This window comes from Puma concolor, chromosome C1 (assembly GCF_028749965.1).
Source record: "Puma concolor isolate L17-30 chromosome C1, mPumCon1.1.hap2, whole genome shotgun sequence".
Lineage (NCBI taxonomy): Eukaryota > Metazoa > Chordata > Mammalia > Carnivora > Felidae > Puma > Puma concolor.
In genome coordinates this window covers 108,922,947-108,943,318 of record NC_141674.1, presented here as the reverse complement: position 1 = coordinate 108,943,318, position 20,372 = coordinate 108,922,947, and the positions used below count along the sequence as shown (strand labels likewise).

Sequence of the window (20,372 nt, the reverse complement as noted above, 5' to 3'; positions counted from 1 at the left end):
AATCATCTTTTTTACATATCTATCTATATCCTATTTCTATCTAAAAATTTTTTTTTCAACGTTTATTGATTTTTGGGACAGAGAGAGACAGAGCATGAAGGGGGGAGGGGCAGGGAGAGAGGGAGTCACAGAATCGGAAGCAGGCTCCAGGCTCTGAGCCATCAGCCCAGAGCCCGACGCGGGGCTCGAACTCACGGACCGCGAGATCGTGACCTGGCTGAAGTCGGACGCTTAACCGACTGCGCCACCCAGGCGCCCCTATCCTATTTCTATCTATATATATCACATCTCTCTGGAGAACCCCAATACAAGCAGCTACACAAAATTTACAGATGTGTCATACTGAATGGTGAAAGACTAAATGCATTACTTCTAAGGTTGGGTCCAAAGCAAAGATATCCACTCTTACTACTCCTATTCAATAGAAAACCAGTAGTTCTGCATAGGGACACTTGCACCCTAATGTTTATAGCAGCACTTTCAACAATAGCCAAATTATGGAAAGAGCCTAAATGTCCATCAGCTGATCAATGGATAAAGAAGATGTGGTTTAGATATACAGTGGAATACTACTTGGCAATGAGAAAGAATGAAATTTGGCCATTTGTAGCAATGTGGATGGAACTGGAGAGTATTATGCTAAGTGAAATAAGTCATACAGAGAAAGAGAGATACCATATGTTTTCACTCTTATGTGGATCCTGAGAAACTTAATACAGGACCAGGGGGGAGGGGAAGGGGGAAAAAAAGTTACAGAGAGGGAAGGAGGCAAACCATAAGAGACTCTTGAATACTGAGAACAAACTGAGGGTTGATGGGGGGTGGGGGAGAGGGGAAAGTGGGTGATGGGCACTGAGGAGGGCACCTGTTGGGATGAGCACTGGTTGTTGTATGTAAGCCAATTTGACAATAAATTATATATATACTTATATAATATATATATAATTGCGTATATATATTATATATGTATATATATAATTGTGTAAATATATAAATATATATAAATATACATAATATATATTGTGTATATATTATATATAAATTATAATATATAATATATAAATAATATATAATATAATATATAATAATATAGAACCAGTAGTTCTGACCAATTCCCCCACCCTCCCAAACACAAACACACAAACATGCACACACACACACACACACACACACACACACACACTCAGGAAAAAGAAACAAAAGGCACACAGATTTGAAAGAAAGAAATAAAATAAAACTGTCCTTACTTGTGGATAACAAGATTGTCTGCTAAAAAGTCCCAAGGAATCTACAAAACATTCCTAGAACTAATAAAGGAGGTTCAGCAAATCTGCAACATACAATATCAGCATGCAAAAATCAATCACATTTCTATATATTAACAGTGAACATGTAGAAATTAGAATTAAAGACAATACTATTTTTAATTACTCCAAATAAAACGAACTATTTGAGTGTAAACATAATAAAACATATGCGGCATCTATATGCTGAAATTTACAAAATGCTGATGAAAGAAATCAAAGAAGATGTAACTAGGTAGAGAGACATGTGTTCACAGATTCTAAGACTAAATATATTTAAGATGTCATTTTTCTCTAAATTGATTTATTGGTTTAATACAATTCCTATCAAAATCCAAGCAACGTTTTTATTTTTTAGATGTAGACAAAAATTTTTCTAAAATTTATATGGAAAGGAACAGGATCTAGAATAGCTTAATAATAGTCTTGAAGAAAAGAATAAAGTGGGAGGAATTAACCTACCCTATATTAAAGCTTACTATTCTGCTACAGTAATCAAGATAGTTTGCATTTGCATTGAAACAGACATGTAGATCAATGGAATGAGAGATAAAACCAGAAATGGACCCACATGAAAACACCCAACTGCTTTTTGACAATGGTGCAAAAGCAACTCATAGGAAAAATAATACCTTTTTCAACAAATGACCATGGAATTGGACATCCATTTGGAAAAAACAAACAACCAAAAAACCCCCAAACCTACCCCCAAAAAACCCTGATCTAAACCTCACACCCTGTGAAAAATTAATTAAAATGGATAATGTACTAGAATGTAAAACACAAGGCCTTCAGGGAAAAAAAAGGAATAAAACAGGAGAAAATCTTTGGGATCCAGGGCTAGGGAAATAGTTCTTAGACTTGACACCAAAAGTCCCATCCATAGAAAGAAAACTTGATAAACTGGAACTCCATTAACATTTAAAAATTTTGCTCTGTGGAAAACTCTGCTAACAGGACGAAAAGACAAGCTACAGACAGAAAATACTTGCAAATCACATGTATGGCAAAGGACTAGTATCTAGAATATACAAAGAATACTCAAAACTCCATACAAAAAATGAAAATCACTTAGAAAATGAGATGCACTGATATTTCATTGAAGATGATATCCAGATGGGAAATAAGCACATGACAAGAATCTATTGGAATAGCAAAACTAAAAAACTATTACAATATCAAATGCTGGTGAGAATGTAGAATAACTGTGTCATTCATACATTGTTGGTGGGAATATAAAATGGTGCAACCACCCTGGAGAATGGCTTTTAACTATACTCATAAAACTATACATGCAACTAACATATGACCCAGCAAGTGTGTTCACATAAAAACCTGTCCACAAATGTTAATAGCAGATTTATTTGTAATAACCCCAAACTGGAAACAACCGAAATGTCCTTCAATGGGAAAATGATTAAACAAATTGTGGTAGACCCATAATGTGGAACACAACTCAGTAGTAAAAAGAATGGACTATTATACCAAATAATAAATGGGATAAATCTCCAGAGAATTACCCTGAGTAAAAAAAAAAAAAGCAAATCCCCAAAGGTTGTATACTATATGTACCTATTTGTATAACATTCTTGCAGTGATAAAAATCATGCAAATCAAGAACAGATTAGTGATTGCCAATAGTTAAGGGTAAGTAATGGGGGCACTGGAGGAACATGGTGTGTTTATAAAAGGGCAACGTGAAGAAAACTTATGGTTATGGAACTCTTTTGTATTTTGACTGCGGTGGTAGGTACACTAATCTACGTATGATAAAACTGCATAGAACTAAACACACAGACAAACACAAATAAGTACAAGTAACTGGGGGAGATCTGATCAAGATCAGTGGAATTATAACAATGTCAAAATCCTGTTTGTAATATATTACTATAGTTTTGCAAGATACTATTATTTGAGAAAATTGGGTAAAACATCTGTGGGATTTCTCTATTATTTCTTACAACTGCATGTGAATCTACAATTATCTCAAAGTAAATAGTTACAAATTTAAATTATGTAAACTTATGATTAAATAAATTATATAAAAGGAGAAGTAATGAACACTTAAAACAAATAAAGAGAGAAAGAAAATTGTGAGAAATGCAGAGCCTCATCATCAACTAAAGATGTACAAATAGAGATGGCTCTATCAGCATAGTGAGTGTTTTTCAGACCCCTGAGCCCAGGCTGTGTGGATATGATGACACTAGAATTCATCTTTGTTTCTTATAAAGTCTCCTGCAATGTGTAGTAAGAATGATTAACATTTTTTTGACATATGGAATTGGATTAAAATTTCTGGTCCAACAATTTCTGGCTGGGGACCCTGAGAAATGACATGCCCCTCAGTGCCTCACTTTCTTCATCTCCAATGACAGGGATGACTCCTTAAGAAGCCGATACACAGATTTAACAAGCCTATGTATAAGAATCTAGTACAGTTCCTGAGAACTACCAGGTACTCAGCAACATGTTAAATTCTTTTCTTAAAAAAAATCCTATAAAGTACTACACTTATATAGTCTTAAAGGAACATTCTACCAAATAGTCAAGGATCAGATAATTCCAGTCTTACCAAAGAAGTGAAGAAAAGGGATTATCCCTCATTTGATTAATGAAGATGAATTATATGAACACAAAAACTCAACAGAGACGGCATATCACACTTACTAATTTCACCCACGAACATAGATGCAAAAATTCTAAACAAAATATGAGCAAAACAAATCTGATGTAAAAAAAAAGCACTTCATTATTACCACATAAGTAGATTAAGTTTGCAAAAAAAAAAAAAAAAAAAACAGATTAAAGGGGAAACAAAACATAGCCATCTCAACAGAGTCAGAAAAAAAATTGAAAATATTCAACATTCATTCCTTTTATCAAAATAGAAAGAGAAAGAAACTTCTAGATCTGATGAAGGGTATTTTAGAAAGCCTACAGAAAATATCACATTCAACCTCTGAAAGCACCTTTTCAAATTAGGAACAAAACAAGGAGGTTGCTACAACACTGTCAACATTGTACTAAAGATCCTATCCTGCACGAAAGACACAAGAATCAAGAAAACACAAACATAATTCATTTTATTGTGCTTCACTTCATTGAGATTCACAGATAATGCATTTTTTTTTTTACTAATTTAAGGAATATGGCAACCCTGTATTTGCAAGTTATCAGTGCCATTTTTCCAGTAACATCTACTCACTTCATGTGTCTGTCACATTCTGGAAATTCTCCCAATATTTCAAAGTTTTTCATTATTATTATATTTGCTTATGGTGATCTGTAATCAATGATTATGATTTGATGAAAGCTCAGATTATGGTTAGCTTTTTAACTAGTATTTTGTTTTTGTTAAAATTTTTTTAATGTTTATTTAATTTTTAGAGAGAGACAGAGACAGGGAGACAGAAAGACACAGAATCCGAAGCAGGCTCCAGGCTCTGAGCTGTCAGCACAGAGCCTGATGCGGGGCTCGAACCCACAAACCGTGAGATCATGACCTAAGCCGAAGTAGGATGCTTAACTGACTGAGCCACCCAGAGGCCCCTAACCAGTATTTTTATTGAACTTTTTAAATTTACATCCAAGTTAGTTAGCATATAGTGCAACAATTTCAGGAGTAGATTCCTAAATGCTCCTTACTCATTTAGCCCATCCACCCTCCCACAACCCCTCCAGTAACCCTCTGTTTGTTCTCTATACTTAAGACTCTCTTATGTTTTGTCTCCCTCCCTGTTTTTATATTATTTTTACTTCCCTTCCCTTATGTTCATCTGTTTTGTATCTTAAGTATTTTTAAATTAAGATATGTACATTGGTGTGTTTTTGACATAATTGTAATACACAATTGATATAGTGTAAACACAACTCATATGCACTGGTCAACAACAAAAAATTCATTTCACTTGCTTTATTGTGATATGCATTTTATTGTAGTGGTCTGGAACCAAACCTGCAATATCTCCGAGGTTTCTCTGATACAAGAATTGTAAAGGAAGTGGGGTGCCAGGGTGGCTCAGTCGGTTAGGTGTCCAACTTCAGCTTGGGTCATGATGTCACTGTTCATGGGATCGAACCCCACATTGGGCTCTGTGCTGACAGCTCGGAGCCTGGAGCCTGCTTCAGATTCTGTCTCCGCCTCTCTGCCCCTGCCCTGCTCACTCTCTGTCTGTCTGTCTTTCAAATATAAAATAAGTTAAAAAAAGAATTGCAAAGGAAGTAATGAAGTTACCATTACTCACATATATTCTCATAGAAATTCCAAAAGAATCTTTAAGTAAATTATAAGAATTAAAAAAAGATCAATATTATGAACTGAATTTCTATAATCTACCAAAGAATGTTTAGAAAGTGCAATTTAAAAAAGACATCTTTTTTTGGCTTAAGTTTTTATTTTAACTACACTTAGTTAACAGTGTTATATTAGTCTCAGGTGTACTATATAGTGATTCAACACTTCCATACTTCACCCAGTGCTCATTACAACAAGTGCACTCCTTAATCCCCATCACCTATTCCACCTATCTCCCCACCCCTCTCCCCTCTGGTAACCATCAGTTTGTTCTCAGACCAAGAGCTGTTTTCTTGCGGAGCACCTGGGTGGCTCAGTCGGTTGAACATCTGACTTCAGCTCAGATCATGATCTCATGGCTCGTGGGTTCGAGCCCCACGTCTGGCTCTGTGCTGACAGCTCAGAGTTTAGAGCCTGCTTCAGATTCTGTGTCTTCCCCCCTCTCTCTACCCTGCTCATGCTCTGTCTCTCAAAAATAAATAAACGTTAAAAAAAGAGTCTGCTTCTTGGCTTGACTCTCTCCTTTTGTCCCCATGCTTGTTTGTTTTGTTTCTTAAATTCCACATGAGTGAAATCATATCATAGTTGTCTTGCTCTGCCTGACTTATTTTACTTAGCATAATGCACTCTAGTTCCATCCATGTTGTTGCAAATGGCAAGATTTCATTCTTTTTGATTGCCAACTAATATTCCATTGTATATATATACCACATCTTCTTTATCAATTCATCAGACGATGGACATTTGGGCTCTCTCCATAGTTTGGCTATTGTTGAAAGTGCTGCTATAAGCATTGGGGGTGCATGTGTCCCTTCAAATCAGTGTTTTTGTATTCTTTGGATAAATACCTAGTAGTGCAACTGCTGGGTCATAAGGTAGTTCTATTTTTAACCTTTTGAGGAAACTCCATACTGTTTTCCACAGTGGCTGCATCAGTTTTCATTCCCATAAATAGTGCATATGCTTGCCAACAACTGTTGTTTCTTGTGTTGTTGATTTTAGCCATTCTGACAGGTGTGACATGATAGCTCATTGTAGTTTTGATTTGTATTTCTCTGCTGACAAATGGTGTTGAGCATCTTTTCATGTGTCTGTTGGCAATCTGCATGTCTTCTTTGAAAAAAAAAAGTCTATTCATGTATTCTGCCCATTTTTTAACTGGATTATTTGGTTTTGGGTATTGAATTTTATACATTCTTTATATATTTTTGGATACTAATCCTTTATTGGATATGTCAATTACAGATATACTCTCCCATTCAGTAGGTTGTCTTTCAGTTTTGTTGACTGTTTCCTTTGCTGTGCAGAGGCTTTTTATTTTGATGTAGTCCCAATAGTTTATTTTTGTTTTTGTTTCCCTTGCCTCAGGAGACATATCTAGAAAGAAATTGCTATGGCTGATGTGAAAGAAGTTACTGCCTGTATTCTCTTCTAGGATTTTTATGGTTTCAGGTCTCATATTTAGGCCTTTAATCCATTTTAAATTTATTTTTATGTATGGTGTAATAAAGTGGTCCAGTTTCATTGTTTTGCATGTTGTCCAGTTTTCCGAACATCATTTGTTGAAGAGACTTTTTCCCATTGGGTATTCTTACCTGCTTTGTCAAAGATTGGTTGCCTGTATAGTTGTGGTTTCACTTCTGGATTTCCTATTGTGTTCCATTGATCTATGTGTCTATTTTGCACAAGTACCATACTCTCTTGATCACTACAGCTTTGTAATATAACTTGAAATCTGGAATTGTGATGCTTTTAGTTTTGCTTTTTTTTCCCCCAAGGTTGCTTTGGTTATTCGGGGTCTTTTGTGATTTTAGGATTGTTTGTTCTAGTTCTGTGAAAAATGCTGTTGGTATTTTGATACGGATCGCGTGAAATCTGTAGATTCCTTTGGGTAGTATAGACATTTTAACAATATTTATTTTTCCAATCCATGAGCATGGAATGTCTTTCCATTTGTTTGTATCATCGTCAGTTTCTTTCATCAGTGTTTTATAGTTTTCAGAGTATAGGTCTTTCACCTCTTTGGTTAGGTTTATTCCTAGATATCTTATTTTGGGTGCAATTGTAAATGAGATGTTCTTAATTTATCTTTCTGCTTCATTATTGGTGTATAGAAATGCAAGAGATTTCTGTATTTTGATTTTGTATCCTGTGACTTTATTGAATTTGTTTATCAGTTCTAGCATAGAACTGGGGTCTATGGTATATATATACATGTATATATACATATATATATACATGTATATATATATATAATCTCATGCCATCTGCACATAGTGAAAGTTTTACTTCTTCCTTGCCAATTTGGATGCCTTTTATTTCTTTTTGTTGTCTGGTTGCTGCAAATAGGATTTCCAGTACTATGTTGCATAAAAGTGGTGAGAGTAGACATCCTTGTCTTGTTTCTGACCTTAGGAGAAAAGCTCTCAGTTTTTCCCCATTGAGGATGATGTTAGCTGTGGGTTTTCATAGATGGCCTTTATTATGTTGAGGTATGTTCCCTCCATACCTACTATGTTGAAGGTTTTTAGCATGAATGGATATTGCACTTTGTCAAATGTTTTTATGCATCTAGTGAAGTGATCATATGTTTCTTATCCTTTCTCTTATTGATGTGATGTACCACACTGATTTGTGAACATTGAACCACCCTTGCAACCCAGGAATAAATCCCACTTGATTGTGGTGAATGACTTTTAAAAATGTATTGTTGGATTTGGTTTGCCAATATTTTGTTGAGTATTTTTGCATGTATAGTCATCACGGATATTGGCCTACAGATCTCTTTTCTAGTTTTCTTATCTCATTTTGGTATCATTGTATTGCTGGTCTCATACAATGAATTTGGAAGTTTTCCTTCCTTTTCTATTTTTTTTTTTTTTGGAATAGTTTGAGATATGAATAGGTATTAAATCTTCTTTATTTTTTTTTTTAATTTTTTTTTCAACGTTTATTTATTTTTGGGACAGAGAGAGACAGAGCATGAACGGGGGAGGGGCAGAGAGAGAGGGAGACACAGAATCGGAAACAGGCTCCAGGCTCTGAGCCATCAGCCCAGAGCCTGACGCGGGGCTCGAACTCCCGGACCGCGAGATCGTGACCTGGCTGAAGTCGGACGCTTAACCGACTGCGCCACCCAGGCGCCCCTAAATCTTCTTTAAATGTTTGGTAGAATTTGACTGTGAAATCATCTGGTCCTCAACTTTTGTTTGTTGGGAGCTTTTTTTTTTTATTATTACTGAATCAATTTCCTTGATGGTTATCAGTCTTTTCAAATTTTCCATTTCTTCTTGCTTCAGTTTTGGTAGTTTACATGCTTCTAAGAATTTACTCATTTCTTCTATGTTGTCCTATTTGTTGGCATATAGTTTTTCATAATATTATCTTATGATTTTTTGTGTTTTTGTGGTGTTGGTTGTGATCTCTCCTCTCTCATTCATGATTTTATTTGAGTCTTGTCCCTTTTTGTCTTGAGAAGTCTGATTAGAGGTTTATCAATTTTATTCATTTTTCTCCAAAACCAGCTCCTCGTTTAATTGATCTGTTCTGTTTTGTTTTCGTTTTTGTTTTTTAGTTTCTATTATTTATTTCTGCTCTAGTCCTTATCTCCTTCCTTCTTCTGGCTTTAGGCTTCATTTATTGTTCTTTTTCTAGCTCCTTTAGTTGTAAAGTTAGGTTGCTTATTTGAAATTTTTATTGTTTCTTGAGGTAGGCCTGTACTACTGTAGACTCCCTTCTTAGAACTGTTTTTGCTGTATCCCAGAGGTTTTGGACCATTGTGTTTTCATTTTCATTTGTGTCCATGCCCTTTTTAATTTCTCCTTTTATTTCCTGGTTGACCATTGATTGTTTAGTAGCATGTTATTTAACCTCCAGGTATTTGTGCACTTTCCATATTTTTTCTTATGGTTGACTTCTAGTTTCATAGCATTGTGGTGGGAAAATGCATGGTATGACTTTGATTTTTTTTTAATTTCTTGAGACTTGATTTTTGACCTGTTATGTGATTTATTCTGGAGAATGTTTCATGTACACTTGAAATGAATGTGTATTCTGCTCTTTTAGATTGAATGTTCTGAATATACCTGTTAAATCTGCCTGTTCCAGCATGTTATTCAAAGCCATTGTCTCCTTGTTAATTTTCTGTTTAGATGATCTATTAATGTAAGTGGGGTGTTAAAATCCCCTACTATTATTGTATTACTATCAATTAGTTCTTTTATGTTTGTTATTAACTGTTTTATATATTTGGGTGCTTTATGTTGGGTGCATAAATATTTATAACCATTATATCTTCTTGTTACATAGTCCTCTTTATTATGATACAGTGTCTTTCTTTGCCTCTTTTTACAGTCTTTGTTTTAAAGTCTATTTTGTCTGAGGGGTGCCTGGGTGGAAGTTCAAGTCCCACATTGGGCTCTCTGCTGTCAGTGCAGAGCCTGCTTTGTGTCCTCTGTCTCCCTTTCTCTCTGCGCCCCCTGCCCCACTTGCATGTGCATGCTCTCTCTCTCTCTCTCAAAAATAAATAAACATTAAAAATATTAAATAAAATAAAGTCTTTTGTCTGATATAAGTATTTCTACTCCATTTTTTTTCGACATCCATTTGCATGATATGTGTTTTTCCATCCCCTCACTTTCAATCTGCAGGTGTATTTAGGTCTAAAATGAGTCTCTTGTAGGCAGCATATAGGTGGGTCTTGTTTTTTTTTTTTTAATCCATTCTGTCACCCTATGTCTTTTGACTGAAGCATTTAATCCATTTACATTCAGAGTAATTACTGATATGTATTTATTACCATTTTATTACTTATTTTGTGGTTGTTTGTGAAGATTTTCTCTGATCCTTTCTTGTAAAAGAGACATCTTTTTATAAAAGCAACAACAAAAACAGTATCTAAGAATATATATATAAATTTGTCTAAGAGCTTCATGGAAAATTTTGTTTTTACTTTAAATGTAAAATTTCAATTTCAATTTAAAAGTTTATTGAATGACATGATAGGACTTCTTGTTCTGCCAAAGATTGAGCAGTCCCATTGCTCCCACATTCTCCCCCTTACAACTAAATAACTGTAGACACAAGACATAGTAAGTCTCTGAAAAGTGGGAGGCATAAGGTGGCTGTTTACAAACTTCTAGACTTAAGAAATGACATAAGTTCATTGGTTTCCTTACTGCCTCCCATATATATCAAAGAACTTCCAAACCTGAACTCACAACAGGCTCAGACAAAAACAGCCCTAAAAAAAGGGCCAGGACAAGGGCAGCCTCACAAAAGAATACCAGTGAAAAACACAGTCCCTTTGTTTCACCAAAGTGAGTACCCAGATGATATTCCACTGCTCCCAGGAAGCAGGTGGCACTCAAGTTTTCTCATCTGTGGGTATTGCCCCTGGTGGGCAGTGTCAGTGACCCCAGCAGAAAGAAGATCTCCTGTTCAGTGGAAGCAGGTGGTGCTCTGACTGCTCTGCCATCCGAGTGCCAGCAGGGTGCTGGACCTTAACCCCAAAACAGTAGCAATCAGACTTAACAAGGCAGAATGAGGAGGATGTAATTACCACCATGCTTCACCACTACGTCCCCCAACCAAACCTCTACCCTGCCCCAGCATCACTGAGGTGGAAGGAGTGGTGAAAGGTTGGCTTGTTGGCACTTTGTTTACCCTTCCTCACCCTTCCCCTTCCCATTTCTTCTCTGGTATCATTATGGCCCAGCTGGGAGCTAAGCTTCCACCCCTCTCTGAAGCAACAGCATGGTATGAGTCAGCCCTCTGCTTCCCCTTCTTGTCCAGACAAAGAGGCAATGTCAATGTTCCATTTTTATTGGGGTGTTATTGTTAAGGTCCAGTGGGAAGATGAACATTACACATCCACCATGCCCTAGCAGTACATCTTAACTGGAGACTGCCTACTAAAAAAAGGAAAATTAAATAGGATCCAGAGTCTTATAATATCCAAATTTCCTGGATACAACTGAAAAATCACTTGTCCTACCAAGAGCCAGGAAAATCACTACATGGATGAGAAAAGACAATCAACAGATACAAACACCAAGATGACTCAGAGGTCAGAGTTATTTGACAAAGAGTTTAAAGCGGCCATCATAAAAATGCTTCAACAAGCAGTTATGAATTTTCTTGAAACTAATTAAAACTATAAAACCTCAACAACAGACAAAAACAGATAACTTTTTTTTTTAATCGATGAATAAGAAACAAAAAGGGGCACCTGACTGGGCTTAGTCAGTAGAACAGATGATTCTTAATCTCAGGATTGTGAGTTCAAGCCCTATGTTGGGCATGGAGCCTATTTAAAAAAATAATAATAATAATTTAAAAAAAGTAAAAAAGAAAAAAGGACCAAATGGAAATTATAAAACTGAAAAATACAGTAACAGAAGGAAAAAATCTGCCAGATAGACTCAGAAGCAGAGGAGAGATGACACAGGATAGAATCAACAAACACTTGAAGACAGATCAATGGAATTTTCCCAGTCTGAACAATAGAGAGAAAATAGGTTGTAACAATATTAGCAGAGTCTCAGAGAAACACGGGATCATAATTAAAAAGCTAATTTTGTATCACCAGACTCTCACAAGGAGAGGAGAGAGAGCATAGTACTGAAAAACTACTTGAAGAAATAATGGCTAAAAATGTCTCAAACATGGCAAAAGACACAAACTTACAAAGATTCAGGAAGTTGAGCAAACTCCAAGTAGAATAAACGGGAAGAAATCTATACCAAGACACAGCATAATTGAATTTATGAAGACTAAAGACAAAGAAAAAGTCCTGAAAGCAGCCAGAGAGAAATGGCATACTTTTTAGAGCAAACACAATATGAATGATAGTGGATTTCTCATCTAAGACTATGGAGGTGGGAAGAAAGTAGGTATTTTTCAAGAGCTGAAAGGAAAAACTTGTCAACTGAAAATTCTACTTCCAGTGAAAATGGAATTCTTTCAAGAATGAAGAAAAAATAAGGACATTAGAGAAGACATATAAATGGAGAGAGATGCCATACTTATGAATCTTAATAATTTGGTCATGACTGGAGGGCCCTAGAGCACTGATTCATGATCTTTAATAGGGTTACTTAGTAATGTTGTGAAACATCTACCCAGCCTTGTGAACAGACGTAGTCCAGAATATCACTAAAGATAAGGAAGAAACAATTGAGGTGAATCAGAATGAGTGACTCTCCAGCAATGCCTGATATTCCTACTTGGAGACTTCTTATTTTTGGTATCTATTAAAATCACCATGTATTTATGAAGTTTCTTTAAAAATTCTATATTTTCTACAGAGCCCAGGCCATTTTATATAAATACCAGGAGACTCACATGATCTCTTTTTCCTTTGAACATATGTAAAAATTATACCACTATCTAGCGTAAATTATACACATTTATAGGGCATCTTGTTGTATTTGTAGGGAATTTTGGTTATATCATTAATGACCTTTAATGGTTATTTCATTTACCATATATATTCTTCCACCTAAATTCTTTGATGAAAAGGTCTATTTCTAGTTCATTGTTTTAATACTGAATACATTGTGACCGGCAAATAGAAGGTGCTCAAAAAAAATCTTCATGAATAAATGCATGAATTAACTGAATATTCTAGTTTTTCAAATTCCATATAATGCATATACTATTGTTTAACATTATCTAGATCTAGGGAATACTTTATTGATTAATACATAAATGTACCTATTGGATACTTAGTGTCCTAAGGACAGCAAATTTAATTTCGTACCACATTCCAACTCTCACTGACTGGTAATGCCAGAAATACAATGTTAAGAAAGATTCTAAGGCCACCTCTGAGCCTAGACCACATGAACGCCATGCTCACAGCAAGATTTGCTGGGGGTGAGGGAAGGGGGAATGTTCTACCCCTTGCCCCAGCCCTTAATCTAATTAAAACTATATCCAAGGGGGAAAGTATATTGTTTATATGGATTGCATTGACATTTTAAAATTTCTTGAAAATATGTTTTTATTTCCCTAAAGAAAATGTTTTTCCTTTCTCTCATTCATTAAGTGTCCACTTAAGCATATGTAATGGGAAGAACAAACCCTTTGGGGCTCTGCAGACTTGGGTGATCACCACTGCCCTGAAATTCTTCTCTATTTCCAGCAAACACTCTCCTGTTCCCCACAAGGCTACTTCAGACCTTCCTGCTACCCAGTTCTCCTACTCCATCTCCTCTTCTCCTCTCTTTCAGAAGACAATCTGACTACCTCCTTCATAGAGACCACAACATTGTCACTCAGGAGTACCTTCAATTTTGTTTCCTCCTTTACAGGACCTGCAGTGTCACACATCCCTTCCTCCTACCTAGTCCCACTCCATCCTTCCTGTATGTGTTCCCAGTCACATCTTCTCCTGCTTATCTAGGGCCCTCTAAACTCCAACAATTATCCTGTCTTTTCTGTATGTTCACCTTTCCACTGGCTTCCTCTCAATAGCACTTAAACATAAACTTCATTCTCTCATTTAAAATACACCCCCCCAACTTTCTTGACCTTGGTTCCCTCCAGCTACCATCCTTACCTCATGTGTCACTCTTTAATGCACTGCCACCTGATCCTATCCACCATCTATGGGTAATATTCTTAATAGGTCACCAGTGACCGTGCTGGTGCTAAATCCAATGGACATTTTTGGTCTTCATCTAACTTGACTTTTCAAAAGCACTTGACTTCAAGTTCTTTCTTGAAACCCTATTTCTTTGGCTCTGGGCCATGGTGCTTCCCTGGATTTCTTTTTTCTACACCTGCTGCTTCTCCCCACTTTTCTGGCTTCCCTTTCTCCCTCCCACCATTGAGAATAGTTTCAATCATTCACTGATGACTCCCAAAGCTTATCACTATTCTAGATCTACCTATGGGGCATCACCACTCACTGTCTCACAGCCACCTCAAATTGTTAAACATCTCTAAAAACAGCTTATGTCTCCAATTCTTCTGTCTCTCCTTCCATCTCTGAATGGTACCATTTTGCATTTAGTCAGCTAAGCCAGAACCCGGGAATCACTCAGAACTTGGTACCTCTCACACTGAATCCCACATTGTATCACATTCACCTCTCTCCCTCACACTGGTATTTCCACATTTCAAGCCATCATCATCTTGCTTGGATTACCACAACAGCCTCCTCATTGGTGTGCCACCCTCCTTTTAGACATAATCCTGTCCATGCCCATAGTGCTATCAGACAACCTTTCAAAATGAAAATCTGATCATCTCAGCTCCCAGCTTAGAGTCATTGGTGGCTCTCTCATCTGTCCTTCCACTGCCCTGTTGCTTGGGCTCCCTGAAGTGAATTCCACAGGCTGACAACAATGAGCCATTGCACAGCACATGTCTATGCTATTCTTCCTTCCATCCCTTGCTACATTCTACTCGTCACATCAGGCTCAACTTAGATATTCTTCCTCCAGGAAGCTTCCCCTGCTTCAATTAGAGAGATCTCCTGAGTATGCCACAGCACTGTGCTTACTCTCCTTGTAGCATTCATTAGTTTGCATCACAACTGCCTGTTATCAATTCTGATTCCCTCATTCGAGTTGGAAGCAAAAGGAGAGCAAGAGGCAGAATTTTTGCCCCTAGTATCATGCCCATAAATATGTTACATGACAAAAATGATTTTGCAGATATAAATAAGATAATCAGTTGATATCAAGATAAAGAGATAACCCTGGATTATCTGGGCAGGCCCAAAGTAGTCATATGCTTTAAAGCAGAAGAAGGCTGTGAGATGGGGCAGTAGGTAGAGAGATTCCATATGTGGCAAAGTTCAGACACTCCCTCACTGGCTCTGCGCTGGAGGGGATATGCACAAGACGAAGCTGTAGTAAAGAATTCTATGAATCGGGGAGAAACTGTGAATGTGAGATATGTGTATATGTTTGAGAGTGGGGGCAGATTTTCTAGGGTGAGCACCCTCACATCAAACTGAACTCATGTCATGCTATAGCCTGGCAATCAAACAAATACAATGTGCATAGTGGCTAACATCAGTCTTATCACCAGGAGGGCATTTGTGTGAGCCAGAACCCTCTCCCATACTCTTGACTCTGCTTTAGTCCAGAGAAAGCAGCAGCTTCAGTCTGCAGCTTCTCATTGCCTATCATTTCCCTGTTTTCCACATACTCCTTCTTCTCATGGGTGTGTCCAGGCTCCTCCTGGGGCCTTGAAGGGTCTGTCCAGTCAGAGTACTTACCCATTGCACCTGAGAATCCGGGCTTCCCTCTTCTCTCTGACCAACTCATCAACCTATTCAGGGTTGCCACTTCTTGAAGCTCTCCCAGACCCAAATCCCACAATTACATATTCCTTCTATCATTTTTATTTCATTCATTTACCATCTGGTGTAGAGTCTCTGCTCCATGCCAGGCTCTGTGCTCGACACTAGGAATATACTGATAAATACAGGGTTAACTCACCCCTCCACTATCAGTTCCCTGACCTGGGAAAGTGATATAACTTCTTTCACCCTGGGCCCATACCTATGGAAGGCCTCCCTCCCAGGCCTGCAGTAGGACTTGAAATAGTGTGTGTAAACATGTAGCACACTGTCCAGAGCTCAAATGGGCTTTAGTTCCACCACCCCTGCTGCACAGAGCTTAGCTACATCTATGTCTTACCTTCACATCCAGGACAGTATTCAGAAGATCTGTCTATGCTCCTGACCTAGCTAGGGCTCTCATCTGGGTACATGATAATAGCATTTTTATGTTCATAGCACAGGAGAAAAATGGGGATAAAATGAAACTACTCTACAAATAAAAGAAAATGCTGTTTTTCCTGTTTGTATGTTTCTTAAAGTGTATTTATATATTTTGAGACAAAGAGACAAAGAGCATGAGCAGGCAAGGGGCAGAGAGACAGGATTCCAAGCAAGCTCCGTGTTGTCAGTGCAGAGCCCCATGTGGGGCTCAAACTCATGAAACTGTGAGGTCATGACCTGAGCTAAAATCAAGAGTCAGATGCTTAAGTGACTGAGCCACCCAGGCACCCCTTCCTATTTGTATATTTAAATATTAATCTTAGCATGCATATGTATACCCCTCTATTCTGCCTCGACTTGTATGTTTCTTCTGGCATGTTCACTGTACAGTTAATATAAAGATTTATTTAGGGGTGCTTGCGTAGCTCAGTTGGTTGAGCACTGACTTCGGCTCAGGTCGTGGTCTCACAGTTTGTGGGTTTGAGCCCTGCATCTGGCTCTGTGCTGACAGCTCAGAGCCTGAAGCCTGCTTGGGATTCTGTGTCTCCCTCTCTCTCTGCCCCTCCCCTGCTTGTGCTCTGTCTCTCTCAAAAACAAATAAATGTTAAAAAAATTTTTTTTAAAAGTTTCATTTAGTTGCTTAAACATAAAAAAAAAGCTAAAATAGGTCCATTGTACTTGACAGTTTGTAATCTTTGTATTCATTATCTCATTTGATCTTTACAATTACTTGTGAATTACATTACCCTCAATTTTGAATTAATAGTAGCATGATGTTTCAAAAAATTAAGACTCTGCTGTCAGAAAGAGCTACCACTTAGCTTTGTGTCTGAGGGTAAGGCATCAGACTTGCCAAACTTAAGTTTCCTGATGTGTAAGACTGAAGGAAAAAATGTCGTATTGTGTATGTGTGTTTGTGTGTCAAATGAAATAGTAGGTGTAAAATGTCCAGCAAATAGTAGACATTCAAGAAATATTAGATCTTTACCTCTTTTATTTTATTTTATTAAAAAAATTTTTTAATGTTTATTTCTTTCTGAGACAGAGAGAGACAGAGCATGAGTGGCGGAGGGGCAGAGAGAGAGGGAGACAGAATCAGAAGCAGGCTCCAGGCTCTGAGCTGTCAGCACAGAGCCCGACATGGGGCTTGAACTCACAAACTGTGAAATCATGACCTGAGACGAAGTTGGTTGCTCAACTGACTGAGCCACCCAGGCGCCCCTACCTCTTTTATTTTAAAACTAACAGAATTGAAGCTGGGGAAAAGTTAAGCAACTTGGCAGGGTGGTCAGAACTCAAGTCCATGCCTCCTGCTTCTGGGTTTAGTGCCCTTCATCCTGGCTCACACTGACCTAGTCATTCAGCCCCCACACTTCCACATTGGAAAGAAGGTCCTTCTGTGGCAGGAGGATAACTAACTAACATTCCTTAACTTGCAGTCAGCAGCTTCTGCTCACCTAGTAACCAACAATCACTTATGCAAACACTGCTTGTCCGTTGTTTCACAGGAGGCAAATGGCACATACATTTTCTTGAGTGTGCTGTAGTTAAAAACACAGAGCCATGTTTAATGATGGGCTGGAAGTACAGTGCCACAGAAATGTTTTCATCCTGGTAGCATTAGGGGATGGGAGCTAACATTTATGGATTTCACTGTGTCTTATGGTCCTCCTTTCATTGAAATTCCATAGGAACTACATTCTTCTGTCCTTCCCTAGTCTGGTGATCAGGGCCAACAGGCTAACAATAATTTATTCCTACCATATGCCAGGAATTTTACCTGTGCTATCTTATTCAATCCTCACCACCCTGGAGGATGACTGCCACTATTCCTATAGAGACTTAAATTCTACTGAACCAGCAGACAGTCCCTGGCATGAGCAGCCACCAGTGTGGACCCATACGGAGCTGGGGACTGTTGACCCTGGATGCTGCTAGATGCAGACACCTACCCTCATGGTCTCTGGTCTACAACTTAGGCTTCAGAGGCTCGTTCCTGAGCCCTTTTATCATGAGGCCTGAGTTTTCTTTGTTTGCCAAATGTACCCTCACTTGGTAAGTGATAGTTGGTTCTAAAATATCCTTAATGTGTTGTTTAATTTTATGTGTCGGCTTGACTAAGCTAAGAGGTTCCCAGATAGCTACTGAAACATTATTTCTAGATGTATCTGTGGGGATGTCCCTGGAAAAAATTATTAGTGTTTAAATGTGTACACTGAGGAAAAAATTACTGGGCTCATCAATGCAGGTGGATATCATCTAATTTGTTGAGGGCTCAAATAGAACAAAAAAGTGGAGGAAGGGGGGATTCACTCTCTTAGGTTGTGATGTCCTTCTTCTCCTGTTCTTGAATATCAGTGCTCCTGGTTTAGCGATTTGGACCCAGGACTTACACCATCAGTCCCCCAATTCTCTGACCTTTGGGCTCAAAATGAATGACACCACTGGCTCCCCTGGTTCTCCATATTGCAAATGGCATATCATGGGACTTCTCGGCCTCTGTAACTTCAGGTGCCAATTCCTATAATGAATCTCCTCTTATATATATTTCTACATATCCTATTGATCCTGTTTCTCTGGAGAACACGAACACAATTAATATAGAAAAAAACGTGAAAACTGCCAGTGTTGGTGGAAGCAGTATAATAAAAAGAAATGGTATTCACATCCAAGCTCTGATGTGTGTTTCCTGTGGGTCAGTTAACCATTCTCTCTAAGCCTCACATTTGCTATCTGCAAAATGAGGCAGCCTCATGCTGTCATTGTAAGAGTTAAATTAGGTACCCAAAAGATAGTATGTGCTCAATGAACAGTAGTTGCCTTCCCATGTACACATAGTGTCCATATGCTATAGGCCCTGCATAGTTAAGCACTGTAATGGTCCTGAGTCACTGCTGCCAGGACAATGGTTTCTGATTGGACCCCAACAAATAGGAGGCTCTCCCTGTCTACTCCATATAAAATCTCTCCCATTCACCAGCATGGAAGGTTCTATGTAACATAAGGAATTATAAGACTATGCCATTTCAAGTATTCCAGAAAAAGAGAAATAACAAAAGGTCATTTATTAACTTATATATTAAGTACCATATTTTTCCAGTGCCTTAGATTAAAAACTAATTAAAAAGACTATATAAAAACCAAACCCTATAATTCAGTGTAAAAAGAATACTAGTCTTTTAAATAAATGGTACTAGAAGTATCATCATATGCAAAAAATGCAAAATCCAAAACTCCCTCTACCTTACACCATATATACAATTAAGTCAAAATAGATCATATTCCTAAGTATTAGAACTAAACCATAAAAATCTTTAAAATAAATATAAGAAAATCTTTTTCATCTTGGACTAGGCAAACATGATGTAAAGTAGTCATACAACACGCAAAGAAAGTGAAAATCAAACTTCATCCAAATTTAAAAATTTTGCTGTTTAATAGTCACTGTTAAAGAAATGAAAAGGTAAGCCACAGACTGGGAGAAAATATTTGAAAAATATACATTTGACAAGCATTGTATCCAGACTATTTAAAGCACTCTTATAGCTCAGTGGTAAGACAAACAACCCAATAAAAAATGGGCAAAAAATTTAAACAGACACTTCACCAAGAAAATTATGCAGATGGAAAATGAGCATGTGAAATGGTGCCCAACATCCTTAGTCATTAGGGAAATGTAAATTAAAACCACAGCTCTTACACACTGCTGGTGGGAGTGTAAAATCGCACAGCCACTGGGAAAGAGCTTGGTAGGGTCTTACAAAGTTAAACATACACTTACCATGCAACTGGCAATTCGACTCCTATGTTTTTACAGAAAAAACTGAAGCATATATTCACACAAAGATTTGTAAGCAAATATTCACAATAGACTTATTCATAATAGCCAAGCTGTCAACAATCCAAATGTCCACCAACTGGTGTATGGTAAACACACAGTGACATCACGGAACACGACTCAGCCACGATAAGGGAATGGACTTTTCACACTCACAACAACATGGTTAAATCTCATAAGTGTTCCACTAAG

General features: G+C 37.5%; 1 protein-coding gene across 5 annotated transcripts in view; it reads right to left on the bottom strand.

Annotated features, from left to right (window-relative positions):
* ARHGEF4 (Rho guanine nucleotide exchange factor 4) overlaps window positions 1–20,372 on the bottom strand; it is a 285,073-nt gene that overhangs the window by 199,037 nt on the left and 65,664 nt on the right. The window lies entirely within an intron of this gene.